Source organism: Nannospalax galili, unplaced genomic scaffold, assembly GCF_000622305.1.
Source record: "Nannospalax galili isolate Female #2095 unplaced genomic scaffold, S.galili_v1.0 scaffold136, whole genome shotgun sequence".
Taxonomy (NCBI): Eukaryota; Metazoa; Chordata; class Mammalia; order Rodentia; family Spalacidae; genus Nannospalax; species Nannospalax galili.
This window is the reverse complement of record NW_008340872.1, coordinates 5662588-5671247: the sequence shown is the minus strand read 5'-3', so window position 1 is coordinate 5671247 and position 8660 is coordinate 5662588. Positions and strand designations below refer to the sequence as shown.

The following is an 8660-nucleotide window of genomic DNA, read 5'->3' as shown; positions in this document are numbered from 1 at the left end:
TTTGATCTTATAAACTGTACATAAATTCACACACCCTCTTGTTCACCTTGTAATAGAGACAGTAAGCTGTAAACGATGACACGGCAATGACTCAGGAGTCTGAAGCCCTCCCAATAGCTGCCTCACCTCTTTATATGGGGCGCCATCCAAAATTCTCCCCTGGGAAGCATTCTTGATGTTGGGGGTCACTACACAAGCAGAAATCCATTCCTATCTCTCCCCACCCCCAATCTTAGAAGATTGACATTCAAGGAGAGTCTCTATTATGTGGTGGAGGGAAAATAAGTAGTTTTTATAAATGAAGAAATGATAGCACTGGGCATTAAAATGAACTCTGGGCAGTGAGGTGAGCAATTGATGTGTGGAGCCAGGAAACACTGGGCAAGAGTTTCTGGACTACTCCCTGGCTACCTTTAGCTATAGAGATATGAGGAAAAGAATAACATCAGGGTCTCTAACTATATTTCAGACAATTATGTACCTTCGAGATCGTTTTCTATAAGCATCCATCCTAACCAGGTTCGTTGGGGCCCCTATGAAGCCTATGCTCTAATGATTTTCTGCAGGAAGTTGCTGGCCACTGGTAGAACCCTCACCAGAGCCTGTTTCTGTACAACTTGTACATTAAGAATAATTTATGCTTTTACATAGCTTTCTGTTTTGTTTTGCTGTACTGGGGACTGAGCCCAAGGCCTTAATGCATGCCAGGCAAGTACTCTGTCACTTAGCTATATCCTCAGTCTTATGTTAAGTAGCTGAGAGGAATCAAAAGAATACTAATATTGCACGGTATGTTGGAAGTATATGAGGCTCACATTGTAGTCTCTATCAGGATAGCTTTACCGGGACCCCGCACTCATCTGGGATCATGTTACCCATGAGCACTTGCACCCTACGATAGCAACGTACAGCAGGTACCACAGTACAAGACACACAATATAGAAGGCAGAGGATTGCACAGTAAGCATGAAGAACAGAGTAGAACAGAGGCCATACCGCCCATAGGGCAGAACTAAGGCTACAGTGAGCACAGGACCCAACCCCAAAGGTAGTGAGCACAGGACTCACAGTGTGGAGCACGGGGGTGCAGAGCAGGGAGAGGCCACGGGGTATGCAGGATGGAACTCGGCCAGTAGTGAGCACAAGACCCAACCATAGTGAGTGAGCACAGGGTTCACGGTATGCAGCAGGGACTGCAGTGAGCACAGGCAGAACAGCAGTGGGTGCACAGAGTAGAGCTGCACCACAATGAAGACAGGGCGCAGGGAAGTGTTTACCCACTCCTTGACAAGAAAAAGGTATTCATGCTGGCTCCTGCGCCATTAAGAAGACTACATGGAAAGGAGGCTGCATCCAAAGGAAAACAGTCTGTGTCCCAATTCAACCCCCCAAAACGGAGACATTCCCAAATTAGCATGGCATAGCTGCCTTCTACCACTTGTTTGTTTGTTGTTTATTTGATCCAAACCACTGACGTATAGGATGGGTATCCTCCTGGAGAGACAAAGGGAAGCAAAAAAGGAAGTTTTCTAGGGGTGTTTCACATGCAAATGACCCAAAATTAAACCCTTTTGGACTCCTTGTATACCAAAGTATTTGGTCCAAATAATCTGTGCTTTGTGCTAGGTGGGAATGTTCTGAATCTCTATTTTGTTTTGTTTTGTTTTGAGGACTCGACATTTCAAAGCTTTGCTATTACCCAATTTAGGGGTGTGATAAAGACATTTTAGAGTCAGGCTAGAAGGCTAGGGACATAGCTCAGTAGTGGAGTGCTTGCCTTGAATGCTTAAGGCCCTGGGTTCAATCCTTAGCACTGAAGGAAAGAAAAAGAAAAGTCAGGCTGAGACCATCAATGTAGAACCAGGTGTAGTGGTCAGCAAACGTGTAATCCCAGCTTTCAGGGGGCTGAGGCAAGAGGTTTACAGCAAGATTGAGGGCAGTGTGGCCTGTATAGTGAGTTCCAGGCCAGCCAGGGCTCCACAGAGAGCCCAATGCCAAATAAACAAAACAAATAAAAAAGATTAGGGTATATATAAGTCAGACACTTTAATACTAAAGAATTGGAAGCTTTCAAAAACACCAGCTTTCCACCTCCAAATGCCTACTTCCAAAGGTTTGTCAGGAACACATCAGCCAGCAAGGAGCTCATACTTGTGGGTTAGCTAAAAACCCATAATTACCATTAGAGTATAAGCTTCCAATGAAACTGTAAGTTGCCCCAATTAAATAGAAAATCCCCGGAGGGTGGAATGCATGCTAGCGTCTGTTCTCCTCAAAGAGACTGTCACTAGTAAGCTGCCATCGTAAACATTTATTGAATAAATGTTCTATTTATTCAGAGAGTTGACTTTGTCATTAAGTATTACAATTGTGTGTTAATTATTAACATAATTCTGGGTCATTGATACATTTTAATATGATTATATTAACTTAAATAAGCATTTGCATACAGGCATCAATAGGCGACTATAAGGAATTCTATGTAAACAGATGAAATACCATAGGTATCTCACTACCTGCCCCTAAAACCCAGTGCAGGGATTTGTGTTACATGGACCAAAACAATATCTATTCACTAAATGGGAATCTGTTATGTGAACTGAGCATTATGAAAACAGTTCCCAAAAATGACAAATAAGTATAACCCATTTCATAAATATGCATGAAGCATAAAAAAACAAATTCCATGGGAAGCAGCACAGTTTGTAACTGCAAATCTGGGTGAACATTTGGGAATAAGACAAATCAAAGAAACATTTCCTCAAGTAATGTTGAAAATATTCTTTGGATAACCCTCCATGAAAAGTTATTATTCTTCCCCCCTAAAGTGAAGAAAATTTATAGAATTTCTCTCATCACAGCATGAATTCACAGGCAACTGTAGCGGTAATATCTACAAAAGTCCTTAGCAGAGCCTATTGCAAAAGAAGTTTGTAATTCTTGAAGGAAGTTTGTGCCATGGAGAGTCATGTGGGATGTTCAATTTGTCACAATGCAGGAAGCATTAGAATCCGCCAAGGTGGTCAAATGTCTCTGTATGTGACTGCAGATGTGTGTTAGCTGATGCAAGAACTTACTCACAAGGTCACAGAAAACTTTCTCTGTGATTAAAAAGGAGGTATTGGGGTCCATCAACAGAATGGATAAAGAAAATGTGAAATAGGGTCTTTAATTTTTTTACCAACATGAATGTGCACATAACTAAATCGGTATATATAAGTGAGAGCGTTCTGAACTGACATGTACCCTCACTGCTTTCTATTCTACTATACCCTGTCTCTCCTACCTTGTCCTGACCCTTCCTGTCTACCCTACCCTATCCTGTCTTACTCCTTCCAAAAAAATGCTTGATGCAACCAGAATTTATTTCATCACCCCAAAATAGTCTGGTTCCTGAAATTTGGAAAACATAGCTTTGGACAATGCTTCCCTTCCAGATTTTAAGTTGCGCGATAATGGAGTGTTTATTTGTTTAAAAAGAAATAAAACATAGCACACATACAATTGAGTTCTATTCACCCATAATGAAAAAGGAAATCATGGCATTTCAGGGAAATAGATGGGATCACAAATTATATTACATGAAGCAACCCAGATTCAGAAAGATGAGTATCATGTTTTTTTTTTCCTCTCACGGATCCTAGATTTTAATTTTATATGTGTATATATTTATGTGTGTGTATGAGGTGTGGGCTATAAAATGATAAAAGGGATCATGGAGAGGGTAGAAGAGTATATGTGGCCAGAAGGAGGAAAGAGGGATATTGGGGGTAGTGAGGGGACCAGGAAATGGGAGCTAGGGGGTGGGGAAGGGGAGGGAGGAGGAGCAACAAAAGCAAAATAGTTATGAAAATGCCACGATGAACCCCAGTACTTCGCATGCCAATTTTTTTAATTAACAAAAAATCATTTTAGATAAAAGAGGTACTGGGCTAACCTCTGTCTTTTGTGTCCTGGACCACAGAACAAAGGCACGAGCAAGATGCACACAACCCAACTCTGGCAATTTGAAGATAAAGACAATTTGTTAGAAAGATGTGGGGTAGATAACAGGGGTCAGGCAAATGTTAGTCAACAAAGCATAAAGGCAGGAAAAGTGAAAGGAATTGAGGTCCTTGTGTTTGTCTAGTCTTTCTGGAATTTCAACCATTCAGGAAGACACTAAGGTCAACTTCGGTTCCTCACATTCTTTCTGCAGTGAATGGTGGAGGCACTCTAGTTCCTGAAAGTGGGAGGCAGCAAGATGCCTGGGTTCTAGTGAAAGGAGGAAATGTTCTGGCTCACCCCAGTTAGGAAGCCCAGCTAAGAAGTGTGGAGCACTCTGGCTTCCACTCCCAGCAAGAAGGAAGTGGTCTAGCACTGGAGAATCCTTGACTATCAACTAAATAATTGTGCCCTTCCAGATTGGCTACATTTTCTTTTAACCAGTCCAGATACCAAAACCTAGCCAACACTCTGACTTTTTTTACTTTGGGTTACAAAAGTCACAGTATCAAACCCAGTCCCACTAGAAACACCCCAGGCTCCAGTTCACCTAGGTTATAAAATATAACTAATGCCAATAACTTACAATAGAAATGGTATTTGTCTGCATTTTTTGGTCTCTTTGAAACTGGGTCTCCCTGTAGCCACAGCAGGCCTTGAACTAACTATGTAGACCTGGCTGGCCTCTATCTCACAAAGATCCACCTGCCTCTACCTCCCAGATGTGCGGGCTTGCGGGGATCTCGGAGCGCCAGCTGCTGGGCGTGGCGCCGGTCTCTTGAGCGCCGCTGGGGTGCGGCAGGCTGCGCCCACCGCATTGCTGTTCGGATCCTTGGCTCTCCGAGGCTACTGTATGCTGGCGACTCTGTGGGTCGCTGCGCTTCCAGGCGAGTTCCGTTCCAAGCTACCGGGCACTCCCTCTAGGTATCGTGATCTGCTGGCCACTGGGTCACATGGGGAGGTGCAAGAACTGCGAAAGTCGCGAGTGGCTGTTTACGAAGGGACAGCCCCCTCTGGGGAGACTGAATCGTAGGCAGCAAGACACAGGATACAGCTCAGTACAGCTCCTTTTTTCAGTGATTCAGCTCAGCTCCTGATACAGCTCTAGACACAGCTCCAGATACAGCTCTAGATACAACTCCGATTTATTAGGGGGAAACCAGGATATTTATAGTGTGGAGGCAGTAGCAAAAGCCTTAGTTGATAGGTGCTTTGTAGGATGCCCCATTTACATGTGGTCGTGGGCTTCTATCAGGCTGTCAGACATTGCCTGGCAGTTTCATGCCGGAGGACATGTATCTGTGGCGGGCACTTCAAAAGGTGAGTCAGGAAGAGAGTAGGAAGGCGCCCTGCTGAGAAAGGGAGTCTCTGCATAAGAACGCCTAGCCGGCCTGCGGCTATCCGGACATGGAGAGACTGCTACCTTAGACAGCAGGGGTCCCCAACACAGATGCTGGTATTAAAGGCGTGCACCACCACCCATGGCAGTCTGCAACTTTTCTAAGAATGCAGATATCCATCTACACAGAGAGCCTTGTAGTATGCTTAAGTACCTCCACTGTGTTAGCAAAGGATACTCTTCACAGCTATTCATCAGCCTTTGTTGGTTGTCATTCATAATGATTGTAACAATGACCACTTGTCAGATTGAAAGGAGACAGTCCTTGATATTGAAAAAAGCAAAGTATCCAGTCCTCACAACAGGAATTGATACTGATACTGAAGAGCTTAAAGCAATCCAAGATGGAGTCTGCATTTGTCTGCTTTGCCCTCCAGTCTCTTATCACCAGGGCCCAAAATGCACAAGGGGCTGGTGTTTGCCAGCCCTGATACGGGATGTGACCATATTCATTCAGAATAAGGGGAAGAAGCTCAACACCCCACCCCAGAAGCCAAGCATACCAAGACAGCCCTTCTGAGGCTTGGCAAAGGCAGAGTCCTCTAATTGGGCATTAATCTCTAATAAGTAATAAGTGAACATCATTGTAAACAGAGAGGACTATACGAGGACCTATTATCATCAGTAATGGTATTCCAGCAACCAGAGCATTCAGGAAATTGTTGAGACACACACAGCCTCTGCAGGGAAACCACTAATGTCCAAAGGGATGAGCATAAAATTTTCAAATACCTGCCCTGGCTGGAAGGCTGCCCAGGAGAGATGGCATGCCCACAGAGCTCGGAGAAGGAGTTCCGAGTTCCCTCAAGATGAAAACACTGCCAGGGAAAACCACTCCGTTTCCTTATAGGATAAATGTTTGCGGCACTGGTAAATGTGCAAGAGTTGGTTTCACTCAGAGCCCCTAGAAGAGGCAAAATTTGTGAAAATATTTTGATAATATAAAAGGATCAACCACCCAAAGAGCCACCTTCCCAATCACATTAATGCAAACGAGGTCTCCAGGAAAATGTGAAATAGTAGACACTATCCGTAGAACAATTTCAAAAAGAATTATAATTCATTTATACTCTGTGGGATTGTTTTGTTTTGTGTTTTGTTTTGTTTGGCTGCACTGAGGACTGGATTCAGGGTCTCATGCATCCTAGACAAATGTTCTGCTGCTGAGCTACATTCCCAGCCCTCTTTTTTGAGACAGGCTGGTCTTGAACTTGCCCTATAGCCCAAGATGGCCTTGAACTTTCAATCTTCTTGTCTCAAGCTCCCACATAGCTTTTAATAGGCCAGCACCAACAAGTTCACATGCACAGGCAGAGGTGTATATGTGTGGGTGTGGGTGTATTTTCCTTTGGGTGGGTGTATCTTGGAGGCCAGAGATTAAACTTTAGGAGTCATCCACCTTAATTTTTTAAACAGGTTCTCTCACTGGAAACTGGGGCACACAGATTTGGCTTAGCTGACCAGCCAGCATCCTTTGGGTGGGTGTATCTTGGAGGCCAGAGATTAAACTTTAGGAGTCATTCACCTTAATTTTTTAAACAGGTTCTCTCACTGGAAACGGGGGCACACAGATTTGGCTTAGCTGACCAGCCAGCGAGCCCCAGGATCTGACTGCCTCTACCTTCCCAGCACTCAGATTACAAGCGGGTACCTCCTTGCCCAGATCTTTACATAGATGCTGAGTATTGAACGCAGGTACTCATGCTTGTAAGGCAAGCACTTTACGCACTGAGCTATCTCCCTAGTGCCCTACCTGGTGCTTTATTATTTTCCTTGAAGCAGTTCTGTTACTTTTATTTATTTCTAATTCGCAAAATTTTTCATTGTAAAATTGATGCAAATCTTCAACCTTCACGCATTTCTACTTCTTCAAATGTCTATGGTTCTGAACATGGGCATCACACAATTGGTTCCACTACATTCGTCACGTTAACTTCATGTGAATTAAGACTTTTTTTAAATAATTTATTGAGAATTTCATACATGCATATAAGGTGTTTTGATCAAATCCAAGCCCACTCCTTCCCCTCCAACTCCTCCCATGTCTCCCCATCACTTTTTTCTGATAACTTCATGGACTCCTTCTTCGATTTATTTATTTATTTTTATGGGGCTTTTGGCTTCTCTAACATTCCCCCATCAGAAGAGGTAACCCTAAAATATTTTAAGGATTAGATAAGAGCTCCCAAATGCTTTTGACATTGTTGGCCTTTGGAACAGAGTAGGTTGCTAAGAGGCCCAAGGACATTTTGACTTTTAGCCAAGAAACTGGCTACTTTTCTTTGGGGACTTTTCACCTTAACTGCCTAGCCAATTCCTACCTCCTATTCTTATCATACCATCCTCTGAAGAGGTTACCCAAATTGTCAATAGGGAGTTGGGACACAAACTGCTCTGGCTTCTTCTATGCTGAACAGGGTCGCAGGGTGAGGCAATTGGAGTACCCTTTCAGTAAGTCTATCTAAAACACTCCCAAATTGCATAGATCTTATCTCTAAGGGGAAAAGAAAGTCCTTGAATCCTGAATAGGAGATGCGAAGGAGAAGTAAAGGCAAGAGTAATTAGCACTACAAGTTTTAGACAGGGAACTAAAAAAAAAATGTCAGAACAGGGCAATTTTCAAATGTTCATATGAGAGTCCATTGGAATTTCTTGACAAGGGCTTCCAAAAGCATCCCTCTATTGGGTTCCTCCTCATTTTTCTTTTGTTGGCCAAGGCTGGACTCTAGAGTGATGGATTTAGGACTTGCTTTCGGGTATTTTGATAGCTGTTGGAGTGGTTAGAATCAGTGTCAGTTCCCTCTCAAAGGCTTCTAGATAAGGGGAGAAAACAAATTTATGCAACATTTTAGAACAATAGCTGTTGTCTCCCTTAGGTACAGGTGGGCACTACAGTATTGGAGACCAAGATTTGAAGTCTTACATCTGAGCAGCACTTTCTGGTTAGGAACAAAATCATCAATGAGAAATAATTGTCTAAATAACTTTTTATATAGACTTAAGCCTAATGTCTGGGAAGTGTAATCCCTTGAACTCTTAAAGAAATATACTGATGACTTTACTCTTTGGTTATACTTTCCTTTTGGGTGTTTAAGACCACACAATTGGCCCAAATAAATCCATTTACTTTTACACTTAAGGTCATTTAAGGATTTGTTCCTCAGGGGTCACATGGGCTTGGAAGCAGTTCCCCTGGAACTTAGTTGACCTTGGAGGACAAGAGGTAAAAACTGCCCTTTAAGTCCCTCTGACCATATTAGTATAGGCCTCAAACTAT

The 8660-nt window shown here is 43.1% G+C and overlaps 1 pseudogene; it reads right to left on the bottom strand.

The window, feature by feature from the left end:
• The window catches only part of LOC115070849, a 36453-nt pseudogene extending 31651 nt beyond the window's left edge, over positions 1-4802 (bottom strand).
• Positions 4803-8660: the final 3858 nt, after the last annotated feature.